The sequence below is a fragment of the Sus scrofa genome, chromosome 10, assembly GCF_054392235.1.
Source record: "Sus scrofa isolate SSC_HxYL_T2T_F1_AM1 chromosome 10, Sscrofa_HxYL_maternal_Yorkshire_Landrace_v2.0, whole genome shotgun sequence".
Classification (NCBI taxonomy): domain Eukaryota; kingdom Metazoa; phylum Chordata; class Mammalia; order Artiodactyla; family Suidae; genus Sus; species Sus scrofa.
The window spans coordinates 32,393,508-32,418,512 of record NC_139392.1 but is presented as its reverse complement, the minus strand read 5'-3'; the positions used below and the strand labels follow the sequence as shown (position 1 = coordinate 32,418,512).

General features: G+C 37.1%; 3 pseudogenes; 1 reads left to right on the top strand and 2 right to left on the bottom strand.

Annotated features, from left to right (window-relative positions):
• Positions 1-7,899: 7,899 nt before the first annotated feature.
• LOC100739237 (nucleolar MIF4G domain-containing protein 1 pseudogene) lies at positions 7,900-9,979 on the top strand (annotated as a pseudogene).
• A 5,736-nt stretch (positions 9,980-15,715) lies between these two features.
• On the bottom strand, positions 15,716-16,639 carry LOC106509282 (olfactory receptor 8J2-like; annotated as a pseudogene).
• Positions 16,640-22,411: 5,772 nt separating this feature from the next.
• Positions 22,412-23,368, bottom strand: LOC106509281 (olfactory receptor 5T2-like; annotated as a pseudogene).
• Between the last annotated feature and the right edge of the window lie 1,637 nt (positions 23,369-25,005).

Sequence of the window (25,005 nt, the reverse complement as noted above, 5' to 3'; positions counted from 1 at the left end):
TTTTATGCATGTTTTTATTTTATTTTATTTTTTAAATTTTATTTTAATTAGCATATAGTTGATTTACAGTGTTGTGTCAATTTCTGTTGTACAGCATAGTGACCCAGTCATACATACATATATATATATATATATATATATACTCTTTTTCTAATATTATGTTCCATCATGTTTTATCCCAAGAGACTGCTTATAATTCCCTGTGCTGTACAGTGTGACCTCATTGCTTATCTATTCTTAATGTAATAGTTTTCATCTACTAAACCCAAACGCCCCATCCATCCCACTTCTTCCCTTCTCCCCCTTGGCAACAACAAGTATGTTCTCTATATTTTAGTATGTTTGTTCCACCTTTTAAAATTACATATACTGAATAGATAATAAAATTAACCTTAAACTCTATATTCTTCTTCTGAACTGTTAAATAATGGAGAAGATTGTGTTGTGGGTTTTAAACTTGATTTTTGATGTTATAACTTCTTATAATTATATAAATATAAATATTCAAAATAAAATTTCTACTATTTTCATGTGTTCCCTTCTTGATTTTAAAATTATATTAAAATAGGATTAAAAATAAAATATCTACTATTTTCATATGTTCCCTTCTTGATTTTAAAATATATTAAAATGGAATTTCCTATTATGGTGCAGCAGAAATGATTCTGACTAGGAAATGATGTTGCAGGTTTTATTTTTTTAATTATTTCCCCAATAATTTTTTTACTGTACAGCATGGTGACCCAGTTACACATACAAGTACACATTCTATTTTCTCACATTATCATGCTCCATCATGCGACTAGACATTTTTTCCACTGCTACGAAGCAGGATCTCATTGATAATCCATTCCAAAGGCAATAGTTTGCATCTATTAACCCCCAGCTCCCCATCCATCCCACTCCATCCCCCACCCCCTTGGCAACCACAAGTCTATTCTCCAAGTCCATGATTTTCTTTTCTTTTCTGTGGAAACTCATTTGTGCTCTAAATTAGATTCCAGATATAAGTGATATCATATGGTATTTTTCTTTCTCTTTCTGACTAACTTCACTCATTGGGAGGTCTCGAGTTCCATCCATGTTGCTGCAAATGGCAATACTCATACTGAAACAGAACAAAGGGTGTGGGAAAAAAATGTACACATGTAAGGATAACTTGATCCCCATGCTGTACAGTGGGAAAAATCAATATATATTAAAAAAAGATAGAATGGGCGTTTCTTAGGATAATGCTGAACATTTAAACATCAGTGGATACAAGGATAATCAACATATATTACTTTAAAAACACAAAAACCATAATTTTATTATCTTTTGTCAATAGTTCATATTGTTTGATTGGGTTAATTAATATTACAAATCCATTCTTTATTATTTATTAATTAGATAAAATATTTAGATATATTTCGAAACAATTCCTTTGTAACTTTACTCACTTTTAATGTTGAAGGCTTTCTTAAAATGTATTTCTTTAATAAATTTATAAAATGTTAAAAAAAAAACCCTCATGTATAACCCTGTTTTAGACAAACTAGTTTCATAATAAAACTTTTTTTTTTTTACAAATGAAAAAAAAATATTGCTCCTAAATATGGTAGATGAAATATTTGATATTTTTTCAAGGATGAAGACTTTCAGTCCAGGTACAGGGACTCCTCAGTTTGTTTTTCTTTTTTCAGCCACACTCACTCCCTGACCAGTGATCAGATCTGACCTGCAAGAGTGACCTCCGTTGTATCTGTGTGGCAATGTTGGGGCCTTAACCCACTGCATCACAGTGAGAATGTTTCCTCAATTGTTTTAACGCAGTTTTCTTTTTCATATTTCACTGAATGAGAAACAGTCTGAAAGCACAGGGATAGTCTTCCATAAGTACTAGTGGATGGGATAAGAGACAACAAAGAGGATTTATAGCTATTTGTTTGAAAAAGGCTTTCTTGTACAGAAAATTGAAATGTAAATCTAAATTATTCTAATCCCTACTTATCTGGGAACATTTAATATCAAATAAATTTTACATGCTTTAAATTTAAATACAGTAAAACCTTGTAATATGAATGTACCAGTTCCCTTTTAACGATTGTGAACATGAAGGAAAGACATTTCATACACACTATAGAAAATCTAGTATTTGTATTCAGATGTGTAATATTGTGTATATTTAATCATTATGTAGCCCTTGAATGAATCCAAGAGCTTTCAAGAGCTTGCTCTGGCTATGGAATAAAATCAGCCCTTTCTTATGTGGTGAGGGGGACAGCTGGCTAGTGTTATTTGCACAATAGTGGGGTCAGAAGTATGCCTGTTGCCTGCAATGGTGTTTTGCCACACACAGAGCTACACTAACCACATGGAAAACAATTTGAAGGGACACAGAGGCCTGCTTTCAAGCTGAGATAAAGCACAAACTTCCCAGCCACTCTGTCTCAAAAAAAAAAAAAAAGGATATCAGATTTGATCTCACCCCTACTTATTCTCCAACATCCTTCAGCTCATGTCAAGCCCAAAGTGCCAAAGCCCATGACTGATAACAAGATCCTGAAGTCAGGGCTTCCCTGCAAATCTGCCCAGGTAGCCAGAGTAATTTGCTTTTGTTTTCCTTGCTCAGGAGTCCCCTCTACAGAATTTCCATTTTGAATCTCATGAAGTCTTCAAAAGCACAAAGTACTTTAAAAGATTCAATTCTTCAAGAATTCCCTAGGTTAATGTTAAAAAGCCTGGGAGATGGGAATGGATGGGAGGTGCCTAGAGCAGAGAGCGCTGCCAAACCCAAACTAAACTGGTGGCACAAAAAGGGAGAAGCTCTGGACTGAGCATGCTCTGGGCCCACTCTTCAGGGATCTGCTCAAGAGATGCTGTGCCCCTAAGAGCTGTGAGGCCCCAGGCCTGGCCCATTCACTGAACTGGCCGCTTCCCATGCCCTGGCTATGCCTTGACCCTGGAAACTTTTGCACACTCGGCTTTTTACCACCAAGAAAAACCGGTAAACACCCTGAAGCATCTGTGTGAGTGAAGGACCAACCACCTTGCTCTCTAACCCAAAGAGCTGCTGCAGTCAGAACCTAGGTTGGAAAGCTTCAATCGGTTTTGCACTGGCATATAAATGCTCAACAAATCCTGCAGCTGCCTCCAATGGTGGGCAAAGAGCTACCTGCATGATCTAGTTGGGTTGGGGAATCAGAATCCTGATATTTTAGTCAGAAAATTATCTCCCTGAGTTCCAAAAATCCATGTCTCTAATTACCTATTAGCAGGAAATATTTGGGCTTCTCCTTATCTGCAACAAAATATGCCCCACACCTTCTATATTAATAAATAAAATATGAAGGCATCACTCTTGACTACTATCTGCAGAAACACAGGGGAGAAAGAGGTAGCTGGGGCAAAAGGGCTTAATTAAATATCAAACTGATTATTTCACAAATTATTCCACTTTCTGTGTTGCACTGCAGAAGAGAGGCTCAGGGAATCTTAACAGCACAGCTGCTGAGGAACCTTTGTTTCTTGGTGTCAGACCCAACTGAAGATGGGAGGGGGATGGGATCCACGATTCAGGGAAACTGAGCAGCATGAATTTTAAATAGTGGAAAGTAAAATTAATTGCATCTTGGAAGCAGATGTGTTGGTGTAGGAATCAAGGAAATTTTTTTTTAAATATGATTCACCTGCTTTCCTTTATTATAAGTTTTACTGCACTCCCTCGAATATCTGGATTTAAGCTTATTATTTGTTGGATAGATAGTTTAATTACCCATACATTACTTCAACATTCAGTGTTTTACACAGTGGTTTCTTCCTAAGTTTTATGTATGAAGATAAAAATAAACCACTTTAAATATGGCCTATAATTTTTGGAAAGATTCAGAAGGAAAATAAACTCAGAATATGTGTCTAAATTTATTTTTTAACCTAAGAGACTAAATTGAGTTAATTATACTTTCATTCCATACCACATAATCATCTCCAGCCTTCATTTACCATCCTCACTTCATTTTCACTTCCCCATGCATGTACCTTCTCTATTAAAGTTCATAAATATTCTTAAAAATGAGTCTAGCAGTATAATGTAAATATAGTGTATGGTTTAATGTGTGGTCATCTCATGTTGTTATATAACTCACTTTGATACCTAAAGGTTCTTGTTCAACACTGTTTCGGAAGCACATCCATTTTACTGCATACACACCAATATGTTACCATCTTCTGTTTCATAAAATTACTCTAAGCTGAGTCTCCCCCCATTGAATATATGATTTGTCCCATGGTAATAGGCAGTCAGTGAGTTACCAACCCTATTTCTACATATGTACCCACAATTAATATCTTTGGGTGTGTTGTCCCCACTGATAGATAAATTAATGCTGCTGTGATAAATCTCATGGAATGAGCCCCTTATATGAGAAAAATAATAAAATTAATTTATTTAAATAAATATGGAACTATATCAAGATTTCTTTTATCAATATACATTCCATTATAAGTACACTAGAATTTCATACTCAGCATATACACCTTATGAATATGTACTGTTTTTACATATAACAAGGGATTGCAATAAAAAATGACTCAGATTTAACTCTATAGAGCTAACACTGTTTTCTTAATCCATTATTTTAAACAATAATCCAAATGCTGGTCTTAATTTGGAATAGAAAAATGTACTCAGCACAATCCAAGTCAGCAAAAAAAAGTAAAAAATTAACATGGAGACAGATAAACACAAAATTTTAATATAGGTTTTTCAAAAATTATATTAAAATAGTTGATTTACATTGTTGTGTCAAATTCTGTTTTACAGCACATTGACCCAGTCAATGAAGGAAAGATAAACAACAAGCATATGGTTTTTTCTCATACTATCATCCATCATATACTATCTCAAGAGGTTGGATACACTTCCCTGTGCTATACAGTAGGATCTCATTGCTTATCCATTCTAAATGTTATAGTTTGCATCTACCAATATTCAAATGTTTATAGAAGTGAAAATATTGACAAAGTTGAATAATGCTGATGAAGTGACACCAAAATTGGCACACACATGCTCTAGCAGAGGCAGGCTGGCTGATCAACAAATCCTTTTTGTTTTTACTCTTTCCATCCACATTTCCAACTTTCACTTCATCCTAATTCTTTTTTGAATGATTTATTTGAATGGCATTTTTTCATTTCCATTAAGGTGGCTTGTAGAAATACACTTTGGTAAGCAGAGATGGCAGGTGTGACCTATGACAATATAGACAAGTGGAGGTGATTCTTGAGGACTTCCAGGGTGAGGGCATTAACTGCTCAAACCAAACTTAGCTAGAAATAGAACATTTACAAAGTATATTTCTTTTAAAAAATATTAAAGTATGGTCTATCCACATTATTACATCAATTTCCACTGTAGAGCAAAGTGACCTAGTCATGTATGTATGTACATATACTCTTTTTATATACCATATATATATACACACACACACACACACTCTTTTTCTTGTACTACCTTCCATCACGTAGGTCATTAGTGATTGAATATAGTTCCCTGTGCTGTAGGACCTCAATGCTTATCCATTCCAAATGAAATAGTTTACATCTCTGGACCCCAAACTCCCTGTTCACCATCCCACTCCCTTCTCCCTCCCCACTTGGCAACCACAAGTCTTCTCTCCATGTCCATGGTCTGTTTACAGAGTATTTTTATCTTTATTTGATCATTAGTAATTTCTTTTGACCAAGGCATAAGGAAATCTCCCTGGAAATCTTTAAATTCCTCAATTTCACTTTTGGAATTAAAAATTTTTGAATTGTGTCAATTTCTCTTTTCTTTTTGGTTATCTGTGTAGTAGGATCTTTTGTCTGTTTGTTTAAATGAGAGTGTTTTAAGATGTATGTACAATATTGTGATATTTGATCACAGTTCTTCATAATAAAATGACATGCTCAGAAAAAAAGCAGGGTCTGTAACTAAGGTTTGGGATTTAAATTTGTAGGATGACATTTATTATTCTAATTTGGTGAAAATTGAATGACTTTTATTATTTTATGATCTTGAAAGGGTTCACAGTGTGCCACCCAAGATCAATACACTTAGAGTGTTCCCTGCCTAGGAAATCCCTACCATATGGAGTTGACACAGCTTCTTAATGTCTCTGCTGCAGGTACAGAATGAGGGGTTCCTGTGGTTGATGTTTCAAGTCTTTCCTAAATTTCATTGTTTGTACACAAAGACCAAGGACCCACATGAGCACTCAGATAGGCATAACCTGAAAGTACAGGTTTCTTAATTCCCCAGAGGATGTGTTTTGAACAATAGGAGATGAGAGCTGCAGATAAATTCTTTTTTATATCTTACTTCATTGAAAACTGATGATTGGGTGATGTGCCTGTGTGGGTCATTGATGAAGTCAGTTCATCATTTCTGATAAATGAGTAACAAGTGATATGCAAGTACATGTCTATATGTGTAACATATTTGGAAACTTTGAACCACATGTTGTTTATCTTTCCTTCAGAGGACAGTTTGTGTGTAGTTTGTGTATAGTTTATCTTGCTTGTTGTTTATCTTTCCTTTGGAGGAGGGTTTGTGTACAGTTTGTTTAGAGTAGATTTTGTAGCTAAGTAATGCAGAAAGAGTATGCATTTCATAAACTTTGGTGAGACTATCTTATTGAGTACTAATGACAGGTGCAAGATTTTAGATTGCCCAATTTCACAAAATGTGCCAATATATATATTGATGTTTTAGATGGAGTGATACCTGCCCCCAGCCTGCCAAAGATGCCTGGGTCTGAATCCCCAGTATCTGTGAACACATTGCTATGGAAGATAAAAAAAAGATACTTGCTGCTATGACTGATTTATGGACCTTGAGATGGAGAGGCTACCCTGGATTATCTGAGCGGGTCCAATGTAATCACAAAGGAGAAAAGGACACAAGAGAGGAGGAATCATAGAGGAATGTATGGTAGTGAAAGTTGAGTTCGGAATGATGGTCTTGCTGAATGGAAGATGACACCAGACAGCCTCAAAGAGAAGCAATAAAAGAGAGTTTTTCCCCACAATCTCCAATACTTTAGCTTTAGCCTAGCAAGACTCTTTTTGATCTTCTGCCCTCCATAATGGTGGTAAAAGAAGTTCTTGTTGGAGTTCCTGTTGTGGCTCAGTGGTTAATGAACCCAATTAGTACCCATGAAGATACAGGTTCAATTCCTGGTCTTGCTCCCTGGGTTAAGGATCTGGCATTGCTGTGATCTGTGGAGTAATTCAGAGACATGGCTAGGATCTTATATTGCAGTGGCTGTGGCTGTGGTGTGGGCCAGCAGCTACCCCTCTGATTTGACCCCTAGCCTGGGAACTGCCATATGCCTCAGGGAGGCCCTAAAAAGAAAAAAAAAATTCTTGCTGTTTCAAACCACTGAGTTAATGGTATTTTTTTTTCAGAAACACTAGGAAACTAATACAAGAGATGACATAATTATTTTTAGTAAATTATACGTGTAAACCAAATTAAAAGGTAGAAAATACTACAGCTTTCATTATTATTATTATTTTTTTGTCTTTTTGACTTTTCTAGGGCTGCTTCCATGGCATATGGAGATTCAGTGGCTGCAAGGTACCTGGGCAGGAGGAAAAGCTGTGGAGAACAGAGGAAGGAGAAGCAATTCCTGAAGAAGGCATGTCAGCTCCAGAGGACTGAAGGGCCCAGTCTAGGGAGGTGGAGCCAGGGAAACAAGCAGGCCATGGGCAGGGGAAGGTAAAGGGCAGATGGCCAGCCCAGGGGGCTTTAGAGGAGCTGTGACCTTCCCCTTCCCAGGCTGCCTGGTCAGGCCCAGGTCTTCCAGCTCTGGGCAGTTACCCCCTTACCCCCACCCAGGACCATAACCCCCCACCAGGACCATTGCCCCCACAGCCATGGCTGCTTCACAGAAAAAGGCCCTTCTGGTGGCCAATGAGGACGAAGATCAGGAAATCCTAAAGCTAGAGCAATGCCTGGGCTTGAACCAGTGCAGAAGGAATGGTGATGGGAGCTCCATGCCACTCAGTTTTGTGTGAGATGGGCTCAACTGCTTTTTGGGTGTCTGGGAAAAACAGTGGCTTATATGAGGGCAGTGAAGAGGAAGAGGAAGATGATGCAGGCCATAAGGCCCCAAAAGTGACTTAGAAAGTGACCCATAGGATGACCAGAAGAGGAGAATGTGGAAGAGAGCAAGTGGGAATTGGGAGTGCAGGGCAAGGACAAGGTGGGGTAGGAGGACAAGGACATGGAGGAGGACATTCAGGGGGAGGAAGATGATGAAGAAAGATCTGAAGGGAGATCCAAGGAGAAAGGGAGGAAAAAGTCCCTTTTGCTAAAGAGAGGAGTGAAAATTCCTCAAATGATGTTGACACAACTGACCAGAGTCTTTGTGAAAATGGAGGAATGTACATCCTGCCTCATGTGAGGCAAGCAGAGGAGAGATTGGATGCTCAGAAAAAGGAAGAACTGGAAAGGCTAAATAAACAGTTCAAAGATCTGATTAACAGGTGGAGTGAACCAAACATGGCCTACATAAGCAGCTAGCTGGAGGAGCTGTACATGGTGCACAGCAGGAAGAACCTTAGAGACACTGTGACAGGCATCCTCCTGATCACCTGTGCCCTGGCGGAGGCCATGCCCAGCAGGCTGGTGATGAAGCATATGCTTCTGGTCAGTATCCTGCACTGCACGGTCAGGATCAAGGTCAGCACCTACTTTTTGGAGCCATGGTGAGGAGGTTTGATGTCATGTATAGAAGCAGACCTGATGGGAAGGAGTGTGACAACCTAGTCACCATCATCATGCCCTAATAAAAGTTCCACATGGTGCAGGATCTCCATATATTTAACATTTTGAGGAAACTTTTTGGAACTTCCACAGAAAAAGATATTGAATTGATCCTGTTAATGCTGAAAAATATTGGTTTTTCATTGAGAAGAGATGATGCTTTGTTGCTTAAGGAATTGATCAGTGAGACCCAGGCCAAAGCGAGGTGGGGAGCAAGTTATGGGACCAGACTAGGATTTAGTTCATGCCGGAGTCACTGCTGGCTCTGAAGAACAGTGACATGTGGAAGATCCTGGACTAGACCCCAAGCCCTTGGAGAAGCTGCTGAAGCTGCAGAGGACTGGTGCATGGCGCTAGCTTGGGGACGGAAACCCAGCTCTGAGTATCCTGGGACAGTGTCCTGAATGCTCAGCAGACTGGGCACTCATTAATTGAGGGGTCTGCATGGAGTAGTACCCCAGTGATCAGTGGGGGTCAGCAGAAGAACCCACAGAAACAGATCATGGGAATGGTCAGTGTGAAATTACTATATATTGCCTGAAAGCAGAGATTGAACTCCTACATCAGGAGAAACATATTTTGTACAGTAATGACTAGTGAAGATTTTTTTGGACATGTTTGAGAAGCTTCTGAAGCTTGGACTTAAGGATCAGCAATAGAGAGAAATTGTTAATGTCCCCATGGACTGCTGCCTTCAGGAGAAGACACACAGCTCTTGCAATGTCTTCCTGGCTGCCAAGTTATGTGACCACGAGAGGAGGTTTCAGATGACGTTTTGATTCAGCATACGGGACAAATTTTGGGACTTAGAAAATTTGCCAGCCGCTAATTTCTCTAATTTGGTTCATCTGGTGTCCCATTTTTTGAAGACTGCCACTTCCATCTTAAAGCCTGTTGAATTCCGTGACTTGGACAAACCCAGAGTACACTTTTAATGAAAAGTGTTATATACTTCATTAACAGAAACAGAAGTTGAAGACCTTGATTTAATTTTTTGCAAGGGTGTCTGACAAGCCCACGCTGGGCCTGTTTCAGGAGGGCCTGAAGCTGTTCATTAGCCACTTCCTGCTGAAGCATGGGTAGGACCCAAGGGGTAAGAGTACTGTGTCTTTGGAGGCCCGCAGGCTGTGGGAGAGAGCTAAGATCAGCACAAGGGCTCTGCAGGGCAGGGCTTCCCTGAGGATGTAGTCTGGGGCCCAGGGAAGCGGGACCTGCCTAAGAGTGTTGTGTGTACAGCTTGGGGGAGCTATGGCACAGTCTCTTGTATTTCAAATAGTGTATTCAAGTCCAAGGTTATATTATATTTATGTTTTGAGACATTTTCAAATAACTAATTTCTAGAAGGAGAGGGAGAGTTAGGGAGATAGGAAAGGAAGGGCAGACACTAGACCACCTTCCTTAAGAGATGAAACTGGCAGGAGTGTGCCAGTACCTTATGTTTTTTATAGACCAAATAGGCCTCCAGAGGGTGCAGTTATAACAAAAGTGATGTGGTTTTATCTTTTATATATATTTTGGTTAAAAGTTCAGAAACCATCTGTTAAACATGCCTGGTTTTTCAGTGATCATTTCAAGTATCTGGGCGTTAGTGTTTGGAGAAGCCAACATGTGACTCAGGCCTTGGGGGTGGGGGTGGGGTTCATTGTAACTCACCTGTAGCTCTGAGGTTTCGAGGGCCTCTTTCCTATTTGTGTCTGTCACTCACACCTGTTGATTCCAGCTTTCGATGCACTTTCCTGAATGACCTCAAAGTCTCCAAATACATTCTGGCCACTTAGCAGGTGAAGCTCCCTGAGGTGGGCTCTGGGAGATATAGTAGACATGCATAGAACAGAACCACCTGCAGGGGGTGAGTGTTCATCTTGTGAGCCACCTGAGCACCCAACACAAAAATGTATCAGTTACATGAAGTAAGAAATGCTCCTGTAGTTACCACTTGCTGCAAATTCACAAAGGTCTTGTTTTTCCTGCCCTTAGAATGTGCTTCTCTCTCCTAAATTCTAAGATTCTGTGCTCTACAGATGCTCATGAACTAGCCATGTGTGTACTAAACTTCATGCTGACTTTCCTGCAGAAGATAAATTTCTGTAGACAGAGTCCCATTTTTACATTGTGTTTTATTATTAAAACAATTTTTAATAATCATCTTTCTCCTCACCATGGAATATGTTTGTGAATTAATTCATTGCCTGGGTTTTACATTTATGATATGATAGGTGATCCAAAAATATGCCCTTGTTAAGTGTAAAACCCCCTTTTCTATGACAAAATATCATGGGTTTCCATATGATAGTAGCTATGCTTTCAATTAGCTTGACCTAAAGCTACTGTGAATTCAGAATTGCTTAAATATGTAGGGTTTTGCAATTTATTATAATAATTCACCTTGGAAAAATACTGCAGGATGCTTAGACAATCATTGCTTGGTATTTATATGAATTTTTGGACACATTTTTTATGCAGTTTGAGAACAATATACACAGATTTTGAAAAAAGCTTCTTTTGGGGATTTATCATTAAAATAGGGTCACAACCCTGCAATCCCACTCTTGGGCATATATCCGGACAAAACTCTACTTAAAAGAGACACATGCACCCGCATGTTCATTGCAGCACTCTTCACAATAGCCAGGACATGGAAACAACCCAAATGTCCATCGACAAAGGATTGGATTCGGAAGATGTGGTATATATACACAATGGAATACTACTCAGCCATAAAAAAGAATGACATAATGCCATTTGCAGCAACATGGATGGAACTAGAGACTCTCATGATGAGTGAAATGAGTCAGAAAGACAAATACCATATGATATATGGAATCTAATATCCAGCACAAATGAACATCTCCACAGAAAAGAAAATCATGGACTTGGAGAATAGACTTGTGGCTGCCTGATGGGAGAGGGAGGGATTGGGAGGGATTGGGAGCTTGGGGTTATCAGATACAATTTAGAATAGATTTACAAGGAGATCCTGCTGAGTAGCATTGAGAACTATGTCTAGATACTCATATTGCAACAGAACAAAGGATGGGGGAAAAAGTATACAGATAAGTGATCCCCATGCTGTATAGTGGGAAAAAATAAAATAAATAAAATAGGGTCATAAGAAACTTTTTAATGTATTAAAATGTGTCAGTAAAGTCTATTTTATATATTTTTAGAGTGTCAGTGCAGGGTGTTTTTAAAGAGAAGGCTTGTTGCTAATCAAAACACTGTACTTTATCTTTCCATTTTTAGGAAGTCACCTTATCATGTGGTTTAGGCTGCACAGTCTCTGTCCCTCACTCCCTCTTTGCTCACTCACAGAGAGAAGGCAGATAGGCAGAGGGTTCATTGTTGGTGAATCTGGGTGAAGTTTGCACAGATGAGGGGTGTTTTTATAATTTTTTCGAAATAAAGAATTTTTTTGGCTTTTTTTTGGGCCACACCCATGGCATATGGAAGTTCCCAGGCTAGGGGTTGAATCAAAGCTGTAGCCACAGGCCTACACTACATCCACAGCAATTCAGGATCTGAGATGTGTCTGCAACCTACACTACAGCTCACAGCAACATTGGATCCTTAACCCACTGAGCAAAGCCAGAGATTGAACCTGCATCCTCATGGATCCTAGTCGGGTTCATTAACCACTGCACTATGAAAGGAACTCCCATCAAAATAAATAATTTTTATAAAGCACAAAAAATATATAAAGGACCATGTTGAACCTAGAGATTATCATACTGAATGAACTATCCCAGATTATATAATATATATCATATCTATGTGAAATCTAACTGAAAAATGGTTCAGAAGAAATTATTTATGAAACAGGAACAAATTCACAGATTTCAAAAGCAATCTTATGGTCACCAGAAGTAAAATCACTGGGGGGAGGGAAGAATTGGGAGGGTAGGAATAACATATTCACACTACTGTATAAGGCAGATGATTAATGAGGATCTACTGTATAACCAAGGAAAATATACTCAATAGGTTGCAATAACCTGTAAAGGGAAAAAATAATGGATATATTTATATTCATGTCTGATTAATTTTGCTGTAAACCTGAAATTAATACAACATTATAAGTCAACCATACTCCAATAAAATTAAAATTAAAATAAAGATAAATATAGAGCATCTGTAGGAATTCAGGTGAGTTCAGACCTGTTGCCCCAATTCTGCACCTAAGAGGATGGTTTTCAGGTGGGGACTCTACATTTCTAATTGCAAGTGCCTACACTGTTAAAGGCAAATACAACTATAATAAAGTAAAAACAACCAAAATTATATTCTGTCTATTTTATATATTTATAAATAATACAACATAAAAATCCTAAAAGCTAATGCTCTCGTGTTATTGCTGATTTTGTCCCTGAAGACCACAAATTTCCATCATATAGTGTGACACTTCTGTTTTCAGGTATACTAATCATTTGTGACTAATTTTAGAAATTTTAGCTCATGAACCTGAGTTTCATGGTTCCCACGTTTGACTTATTTCTGACTCCGCTGAAAATGTCATGAATAATTTATCTTTTGATGTTGTCTGTACCTCCCATGACAAGTTCACTCTCCCCCACTCCACTGTATGTCAGTAGCATTTTATACATACAGACAGAGATAGGGCACAAAATGACTTATTTATTTCATTTTTTGCAATGAGAGCTTTTGATGATTGGTGTCATTTGGAGAACTGTGTTTTTTTTGTGTGTTTATAAAAATATTTCAATCCAAAACACACTGACTAAAAATGTTAAAAGAAGTATTTGTGGTTATGATTTTATAACAAAAAATACTTTTCTACAATAACATTTAATATGAGAATAAGACAGGTAAAGTTATTCTATGTCATATTTGGTTAGATATCAAATTTGCTTCGTGTATATATGCCAAGTGTGAGAAGTGAAAAAGTAGAATTCTCTTTTATAATCTTTTTTTTTTTCTTCAGTCTGTTTTGCCACATGGGCTATTTTCAAGTATATCTAAGCATTTTATATTTAGATTTTATTTTACCTAAAGGTTTATTTTTTTTCCTGTGGTGTAAATTTATTTTAAATACAAGATAACAATTGGTCCAAAAAGGTTAATAAGCTTATGGGTAAAATGTGTCAAAAAATATAAAACTTTTAACAGTTGAATAAAAGATGTCAGTGACCAGGAAGAACTGATGCCTGCATGCATTCCTCCATCATGAGTGACAAGGCTTTCTCATCCATGTTTAGCAATTCTGAAACCCTTTACTAACACTACTAACTCACATACTAAAAATAATTTTTATTGAAATACAATTGAGTTACAAAGCTGCGATAGTTTGATGTGTACAGCCACACACACACACGCACACACACACACAATGAGTGTGGCCCTAAAAAGCCAAAGAAGTAAAAAGCAAAGAAGATAATCAAGTATAGTTTCCTGTGCTATAGAGTAGTAGGTTTTTGTGGTTATCTATTTTATATCAGTGTGTATATTTTAATCCCCAAATCCTGATTTATCCATTATCTTTCCCATAAATATTTTTTACTACCTCTGTGAGTCGATTTCTGTTTTGTAAATAAGTTTGTTTTAATTTTAGGGTCACACCTGTGGCATAAGGAGGTTCAGAGGCTAGGGGTCAAATTGGAACCACAGCCACAGAAACTAGTGATTCTGAGCCCCTTCTGCAGCCTACACCACAGCTCATGGCAACAGCTGGCTCCTCCACCCAAAGAGTGAGGCCAGGCATTGAACCCACATCCTCATGGATTGTAGTAGTATTTGTTTCCACTCCACTACAATGGGAACTACAGTTTTGTGAATAAGTTCATTTGTAAATGCATTACTTAAAAATGTGTTTACTTTCAAATGATTATTTTTGATTTATATTAGTGCATTTTCTTTGAACAATGAATGCATTTTTCTACAGGGAAATTTAAAGTCAGTATGATGGAGAATCTGAGGCCCAGCAAGCAGAAGGTTTATATAGAGGACCTGGCTGGGGTAAGGACCCAGGACCCCTGGAACCTAGTCCAGGCCTTCTAGTGACCTGGGCTGTGCAAGTGAAGACTTGGTCCTGAAAAATGGTCCCAGCTGACCACAGGGACAGTCAGGCTGGGAGGTGGGGCTTCTCTATAGCTCACCCAAGTGGAGGATGGGGTGCTTGGGCAGAAGGACTCCAAGGGAGTGACAGACCCTTCACTAGGACCCCGGTGCTATTCAGGACCCCTTGCAGATTGTAACTCTGGTAGAGAAAGAAGTTCTTTGAGAAGCTGCAGTATAAGTTCCACCTTTGACCTTGAACTGGCATCTTTCCCCTGTTCCCTCAGCCCTACAAAGACAAGGAATTTGATGCCAAGAGCAACCCAAAAGAGTCACACCAAAGGCAGGTGTCATTCACTAAGGGTCACCAGATGCATGGCAACAGCCTCTACCTCCCATGCCCTGCCTAGTCTCAGCCCTGTCCATCATCAACAGTAGCCAGTCACCCATGGGTTGGTCTTCCAACCCTGAAGCTTTAACCTCTGGGCCTCTAGTGGTGAGAGCCAGGAACTGTATCTCCTGGCCAGAGCATGTCCTCCTTTTTTGCTTCTCCAAATGAGACATGGTCTCTGGCTGTCTTTGACACAGACTATGCACTGTTTCCCACTATTTTGCTATCATGTCTCAGCTGCAGAAACCATCCTTAACCTGCAGCCCCACACATAATTTTTGTACTTTCATCTGACCTACCCGAAGATGTCCTTTATGTCTTATTTGTCAATATTTATAATGACATATAATCCAAAGTAAATGGAAATGTTCATTGAGATCATAACAAAAATAAAGTTTGTATGAAAATAATTAAGGGTTTGTTCCATTTAAAATAATTGACTCTAAAAAAAAAACTATTGCCCCATCACTTAGCAGGAGAAAATAATCCATTAAATAAGGGTAGGTGTCATTTAAAAATTTCATTCATTTGAACAATTGACAGGGGTTATCAAGAAATCTCTTCAATGCCTCCATGGCATCCTTGTTCCTTAAGCTATAAATGAGGAGGTTCAGCATTGGTATCCCTAAGGTTTAGAAGACTGAGGTCATCTTATCAGAGTCTAAGGTGTAGGTCCTTGGTTGCAAATACTTGAAGAGAAGGGTCCCATAGAACACAGTGACAGCCATCAAGTGAGAAGCACAGCTGGAAAAGGCTTTTTTGTCACCTATCTAATGAACATATCCTCAAAACGGCCAGGGTGATGTTGAAACAGGAAGTTAGAATGATAATCATAGAGAAAAACAAGTTGGCCCCCAAAAAGGTAAACACTGCCCTTTCTGGAATGTAGGTATCAGAACAGGACAAGGCTAACAAAGGGCATTATCACAGTAAAAATGATTGATCACATTGCACGAGCAATACCACACGGAGAACACACAGGAAGAGACCATCAGGGCGGTGGTCAGACTCTAGAGGTGGATGAGGGACACACGGAGAAGGCAGATCTATGGGAAAACCACCACCAAGAAGAGCAGGGTGTTGCAAATAGCCACGTAGCAGTCATAAGCCATGGTATCCAGCATGAAAATCTCAGCCACAATAAACATGAATCCATCCCACCTGGCTACACACCTATGGTTTTCTTTGTAACCAATAAGTTAACACAATTTCAGGGGCAAGGACATAGAATTACCAAGGTTGATGACAGCCAAATTCCTGAGGAAAATGTTCATGGGGATTTAAAGTTGAGAGTCAGCACTGGTGAGGGTGAGGATGCCCACGCTTCCTGCTAAGGTCAGAGCATAGATCACCAGGAAAATGCCGAAAAGAGGGATCTGGAGTTCTGGGCTGTCTGAGACCCCCATTAGAATGAATTCATTCACTTGAGGGAGATTTTCTGGAGCCATTTATTTTGCTGCTTGTATCTTTCAATGGGGGAAATGGAAAGAATTAATAGATGGTAAAATGTTTTTGTTTTTGTTGTCTCCTGTTATATACAAGATTCTTAAATGTTTCATTTCAAATCAGTTATGTTCACAAATACTTAGGAATTTCAGATATCTTAATTTTTTATTTTTGTTATTTTTAATTTTTTTTAATTTAACAAGTGGCCACCCCTGTGGCATATGGAAGTTCCCGAGCCAGGGGTCGAGCCACAGGCACTGTGGAAGCAACACTGAGTAGTTATGTTGTGAGCTACATGGGAAGTCCTCAGATCTTTTTAAATTGTTTTTCCTCTTTACCTTTTCACAATGTTGAGAAATACAACTCTCCAGAGAAACATTTCCGGATCTTAGACCTGCTTGATTAAGTTTTTAATATATTTATGCATTGTAAGATGTTGGATATATATACATTAATTTACATATGATTATATATAAGTATTTTATGAATATAAAATTTATTAATATAAATTTCATGGATATATACCTGCATGTATATATGTGTATTTTGTATTTACATATACATATTCATGCCTTTGTGTGTGTTTGTGCTCCTAATGATAAAAATAGTGCTCACTATAAGGTGATGATTAGCTATAGTGATATCTAGTTGTTGTTTTTCCCCCTTAGGTGCTACAGGAGTTCTCTCCAGCTCATCCTTTGTCATCATTCTTGTATTTTCTTATTTCCATGGGAAACACTTTCCATAGCCTGGGTTTTTCCTTAACAGTAATTACATCACCAGTGTGATTCAGCTTCCAACCAGGAGACTTACACCTTAATGCTGTTCCTATCTATAATCATTCAGAAATTCTGAATATGGTTTTATTAAATCACATTTCCTTTCTTTGACCAAATGAACCAGTCCTTTTCTATCCCTCTATATTTTAGCCTTTCTTTTCTTTCTTTCTTCCTTTCTTCTTCCATTCTTTCTTCCCTTTTTATGGCCACACCTGATGCATATTAAGGTTCCTCAGCCAGAGGTCAAATCTCAGAGCTGCAGCTTCAGCCAATGCCACAGCTACAGCAACACCAAATGTAAGCCATATCAGCAAACAACATGAGAGTTTGCAGTAACACTGGTTCCTTAACCTACTGCGTGAGGCTGGAGATTGAACCCAAAACCTCACAGAGAAAATGTTGAGGCCTTAACCCACTGAGCCACAATAGGAACACCCACTTTCTTTTCTTAATTAAAAGAAGACTTACACTCCTCTTCTTTAAATAGGTTAAAGCCTGTTTTTATTTTTTAAAATGTGTAAGGTATAGGTTGATCTGTTTATTTTCTTGTAGAGACAAATAAGTAAAGGAGGGGCTACTGTAACCTATCATGCAATGTACTCTGTGCCCAGAACATACCAGAATCTTTGAAATAATTAATTTATTATTCTGCAGAAGTGACCTAGAAAGTGGATATAATTATTTATATATCTGATGAGATAATCTAGACCCAATGAGACTCACTTTCTCAAAGAGTCTGTATAGGATGTTTGTTAATGGCATGGTATCATGATTTTTTTTCTGTTTCTTACACATAAAGCAACTCAGTGCATGTTTCACTCTGATATAATATATTTAATAAATGTATCCTTAATTTAAACAGATAAAAATTACAGCAATTATTGTCTCTAAGTTTGTGCAATTAACTATTGAATAGGAGGGCATTTGTATGTATCCTTATCTGTTATTAATTTTTTTTAAGTGAAATGTAACAGATGACAAAACTAGGATTCTTTTTAATTTGGTAAGTACATGTCTTCGAAGTAAAGTTTCTGCAGAGCAGTCTGTTTTCTCCTATTTCTTTAGAATCTTGTTTGATTTATTATTCGCAATTTATAAGAGCTCTTTTAATTTTTCCAAATAGTGTTTTTTGTTTGTTTCATTTTTTGTTTTTGTTTTTGTTTTGCTTTTTTAGGGCCACACTTGCAGCATATGGAATTTCCCAGGCTAGGAGTCAAATTGGAGCTGTAGCTACCAGCCTACACCACAGCCATGGCAATGCCAGATCCTAGCTGTGTCTGTGGGATTCACCACAGCTCATGGAAATGACAGATCCTTAACACATTGATTGAACCCTCATCCTCATGAATCCTAGTCAGGTTCATTACTGCTGAGCTGCTATGGGAACTCCTTCAAATAGTTTTTATTTGTTTTTGAAAAAAAATCAATAGCTTTCCTAAATAATAAATTCTGAGTAAATTTTAAAAGGTACATAATGATAATCTTTTATGTTATTATTTACTGGAAAGTAATTTTTTTGTCCTTTCTAGGGCTCCACCCTTGGGATATGGAGGTTCCCAGGCTAGGGGTCTAATAAGTAGAGCTGTAGCCACCAGCCTATGTAACAGCCACAGTAATGCGGGACCCAATTTGCATCTGTGACCTACATCACAGCTCATGGCAATGCCATATCCTTAACCCACTGAGCGAGGCCAGGGTTCAAACCCACAACCTCATGGTTCCTATTCAGATTCATTAACCACTGAGCTATGACAGGAACTCCTACTGGAAATAATTTTTAATAGCTTCTGATGTGATTTCAAGGCTATCATCTACTGGTCTCTAATGTAAAAATAGATGTTGAATGTGTTAGGGACAAACACAGCAACTCAGCATGGGTTCTCAGGGTCCACTAATAACAGAGAGCCTGACTGTTGATATCAGGGACTCTTTCCCTCCTAGGGTTTATCACCCCGGGCAACACAGAAAGCAAGAAAGGGAGAAAAATTGTTTTCATTAACATTAAATATTTAAATCTTTTTGGGAGACATAGAATCCTATATTTCAAAGACACAATAAATTTCTTATCTGTGTAGAGCACCTCTAAAAACATTCATCAACCCTGCCATTTCTATGGCAGAACACATTCCTTTTTAGGTTAAGGGAAAATATAATCCCTGTGATGACTAGTCATTACTCTGTGCAAAGGCTCAAACAGTCTCATTTATCAATCAAGATGCTAGAAACTCTTGCTTAAATTGTATCACCACCTCTTCCACTTAGTACTCAGTGGATGGAGATGTGAGTGACTTGGAAAATAGAACAGAGTAGATACTATCTCTGTTCTGAGTCTAATTTGAGTTGACATTTTCCAAGATACTGCCTCTTCTCATCAAGAATTAATAACAAGTAATGCATTTGATTTTACCTACCTGCATACAGAGATCAGTTGAGACAGCTCCTAAGGCCTTTGTGTGAGGAGTGCTAAGGAGTTTTTACAAGGGTGTGAAAGTCACTGAAGACCTTCACACTGAAATCTCTGTTCATGGTCCCAGTCCCTGAACATGAGACCAAGAATTCCCAGGTACAGGTCTGATTCACCACAGAAAGAAAGACACACTGAAGGCTCATTAGTTATGTCTCTGTGCAAAAATGTCACCCTAAGAGTGAAAGTGTGGAGATAGCCTAGGCAGGTGTTGAGCTAATAATATTGATCAACTGGTAAAAGCAATGACTCTACCTTTTGTCTCAACTGTTTTGAATTGTACCCTATATTTTCTGAGTAGCATTGCTGATGGTCTTGGGATGGACAAAAATCAAGCAGTTTTAAAGCACATGATTCTGGCCCTGATGTTCAATTTAATGTGAATATTTGAATTAATACTGAATGTGAAGCCTCCATTCTTGTGTCAAGGACAGACATTGTTGTATTTGACATAAAAATCAGATAATGTACAATATAAAGTCAAAATGCAAGTTGTAGTATAGACACTGAGTAATAATTTTCTAGTGAAATTGTTGGGACACCTATCATATACAGGGTACAATTTGTCGTTTTACTTAAAATTATTTGGATGGAAAAAGTATATATTTCACATAATCCTGTGTGCTTCCTTTCAGCATATGAAATGCTGCCATTAAATACTGATAACACTTTTAATTTTACATTTGTGTGATTTTTTCTAGTCCATAAGATTTATAGACGAAAGAATATGTCTAAAGGACTAAGGACTGGTAAAATTCTCATCATGTTATAATTAAGGATCTTGAAAACATGCTGATTGAAAGAAGCCAGGCATAAAAGGTAATGTTTAGTATGAAATATCCAGAATAGATAAATTCATAACACTGAATGCATATTGACAGTAGCCAGCAGCTGAAGAGGAGGGAGTAATGTTGAGAAATTATGTCATGAATACTTAAGAGATATTGAAATGAAAGTGGATAGAGATGCAGTTATGCAATAATTATTACCGAGTTATATTCTTTAAAATTACTAATATTACAGTATAGGAATTTACTTCTATATATTATTTTAAAATAAATTTAAATATAGTTAGCATTTTTAACTATCATTTGTGTCATTTTCAGTGAAGTTCTTCACAATTTTATATTTTTCCCATATAATTTGCATGTATTCTCTGTAATAAATTTTATTATAATAAATTTTGTCCATTATATGCAATAAAATAGTGGGTGTTTTTGTTTTGTCAGTTTGTTTTGTTGTTGCATCTGCCGCATATGGATGTTCCTGGGCCAGGAATCAAATACAGACTGTAGCTGTGAACTACGTCACAGGTATGGAAATGCAGGGTATGTAGCCCAAAGTGCCACAGCAGGAACTCAAAATAATTGTCTATAAAATGTCTTTATCTTATCTTTTATTTTATAGAAATTTAAAATTTAGTGGTTACATTATTTACTATTTGCAAAATACCCAACTTAAAAAATTAACAGACGTTTCTACCAACTTCAAGTACTCTGAAAAATATCAGCAATTTTTATGTTTTCTGTAAAAGCACTTGTTTCAAATGAATATAACATCAAAGTAAAATCAACTTTCCATATTCATATTAATTTGTCATTTTAGCATAAAAATTCCTTTTTTTAAAGAAAATTGAAATTCTTTGTATATTCCTTTTCTTCCTATTAATCTTGGCCCAGATTCTAAGTTAATTTTCTTACCAGAATTACTGCCCATGTTCAATTTGCATTCCATTTAAAGTTGTAATTAGTTTTATGCTTATATACCCATTAACAAAATATATAACTTTATAGATATTTTTTAACTAAATCATGTGATCAAGTAAATGTCTTATTCTGCAAAATACTTTTTTATATTGATGTGTATGATTTTGGACTTGTCCATATAAATTAATTTAGCTACACACATTCCCTAATTTTGCTGGCACTAAAGAGCTATTTGAATTTGCACATATTGCGTATGATCCCCAAACCACGGGCTAGGATTTGATTTCTAACGATCCATAAATCTAAGGATGGAGGCAGAGTTCTCTGAAGTGGAGGCAGATAGCAATGATTCCACACAAAGTGGTATGAGATCATTTGAGCTTTCATTTTCCTATTATTAGTTGTTATATGATCAGCCTAGTAAGATGTAATTATGATGTTATTTATAACTGCAAATATTGGAGCCTTCGTATCTAATTTAAATGCAGGTCTGGCCCTAAATAAAAAAGAAAAGAAAATAATGCACATTATAGAATTAAGATTACATACACATGTGCTCATATTTGTGTGTCATATCAATCCCTATAGCTTCTACACACATACATATAAACATATTCACACACACACGTGTGTGTGTATGTGTGTGTGTATATCAACAGAACATATTAAGAATCAAATGGATAATAGTTTTTTCTGTATAGTAGAGGGTTGACCATGATCTTTATTTTAAAATATCGCAGAAGAAAAGAAACATTTATGAATTAAAACAAAATATTTTCATTTCTTCTTGATATTGAGGCACAGAACACTCTCAATTTTTTTCATTTAATTTTTACAGCTAAAATATATTTTATTGACAAACCAATTTTCCCCGAACACTCTCTTCATTGCCTTCTTGACATCTATGTTCCTTAAACTCTAGATAATAAGATTCAGCATGGGGATCACAATGCTGTAAAATATTGACACTATCATGTAATGGTCCAAAGCATAGCTGGAACTTGGTCTAACATACATGAAGAAAATAGTGCCATGAAAAATTGGCACTCCAGTTCAGTGAGAGCCACATGTAGAAAAGACTTTTCTTTTCCCTTCAGCATAATGCATTCTCAGAATGGCCAACAGAATGAAACCATAGGAGATTAGGACAATCAAAATAGTGACTAGCACAATATAGTCCACAAAGTAGAAGAAGAGAAGCTGGTTTGTATGGGTGTCAGAGCAAGAAACGGCCAAGAGAGAAGGGATGTCACAAAAGACATGCTTAGATTCATTGGATGCACAGAAGGATAGACTAAATGTGGCCACTGTATGTACAGAAGCAGGTAGGAGGCCACCAACATAGGAAGCAGTGATGAGTGTCACAAAGACTTTGGGTGACATGTTAATGAATACAGGAGGGCAGAGTAGATGGCTACATAGTGATCATATTCCATTGCAGCCAAGAGAAAGCATTCTATGGTCCCAAAAGTTACAGCAGGAAACGTCTGTGTTGCACACCCAGGGAATGAAATAATTTTCTTATTTGACATAAAATCTACTAACATTTTGGGGGTAAGTACTGAAGAATAGCAGGCATCCGCAGGTGAAATCACACTCAGAAAATAGTACAAGGGGTTATGGAGACTGGAATCCCCAAATGACCTAAACAACCAGTCCCAAATTTTCCATCAGGGTAAACAGGTAAATTGCTAGAAACATGAAGAATAAGATGATCTGCTGTTCAAGATCATCTATGAGGCCCTTTAGTACAACTATTGTAACGTCTGTGACATTCTTCATCTTTACACCATATGGAACACACTTTAATATACTCAAAAATTACAATTTGTTTACTACCAAAAGAAAAATAATATGGTGACTCAAGGGAATGAGAGATGCATCCTCACATTGCTTTTTGGCAATGTATAATTTCCCAGGTGCATTTCAGGATATGGTGACAAGACACTGGGTCAAGTGTTCATGCCATTCATTGAAGAACCAATAGAAATACACATGCATTCATTCAATCCCTGGCTGTATTCATGTCATTTCTAAACCATTACTTGGTTAATTTACCCCCTCATTCTATTAGCTGTTTTCATATTAAATCAAATGGAAACATTCAATGATTGGCTAAGAAATAATTTCCTTCTCATGTCCAAACAGGTGAGATAGTACATGAGTATACAGATAACTGTACTTTGAAGTACTAGTATAGTAAAATGAGCAAGCAGACAAAACAATATGTATTCAGGCATATTAATTAATGTGTAAAGTAGCAAAGACACAAAGCAATTTCCTTTACATATATTAGTTTTGGTTACAAATTTAATACAACCATATAATTGAAATTCAGTAATCAGATGTATGTATCTTTAAAATAGTAGCAAATATTGGATCACAAAATTAATATTATAACTAATAACTTAAAATATATGTGATCAGGGTCTTGATCAAAATATTCTATTCCTTACCTACATGTAATATATTTATTTTGTGATTATTAATATGTACCAAAATATTATTTTACTAGGGTTAAATCCAGCAAATCAAAATTGAGTTATTCTTTTTTTTCTCCACTTGCTCTTTATGTCTTGATAGAAGAATAAAAAGAGCTTCCATACTGGCACAGCAAGGTAAGGATCCAGTGTTATCACTGGAGAGGCTGGAGTTGCTGGTGTGATAGGGGTTATATCGCTAACCTGGGAAGTTCCACATGCCATAGGCATGGCTTAAAAAAATGTGAAATTTGTGTTTTGTTGAGACCAAAAATACACATAGAGATCACAACAATTCCATTTTTTACATTATAGTGAACTTAGGTTTACTTCAGTAAAACTAAAAGTGAAAGAGTACATGTTTCAATACTTCAGCTATATGTCTCTTAAAACACATATTTCATTAGAAAAGGAATACAAAAATACGATACCTTTTAAAATTGCACCTCACAAAATCAAATACCTCGGAATACACCTGACCAAGGAGGTAAAGGACCTATATGCCGAGAACTATAAAATTTTAATCAAAGAAATCAAAGAAGATGTAAAGAAATGGAAAGATATTTCATGTTCCTGGATTAGGAAAATCAATATTGTAAAAATGGCCATACTACCCAAAGCAATCTACAGACTCAATGCAATCCCTATCAAATTACCCATGACTTTTTTCACAGAACTAGAACAAACAATCCAAACATTTATATGGAACAACAAAAGACCCAGAATCGCCAAAACAATCCTGAGAAACAAAAACCAAGCAGGAGGCATAACTCTCCCAGACTTCAAGAAATACTACAAAGCCACAGTTATCAAAACATTGTGGTACTGGTATTAAAACACACAGACAGACCAATGGAACAGAATAGAGAACCCAGAAATAAACCCTGACACCTATGGTCAATTAATCTTTGACAAGGGAGGCAAGAACATAAAATGGGA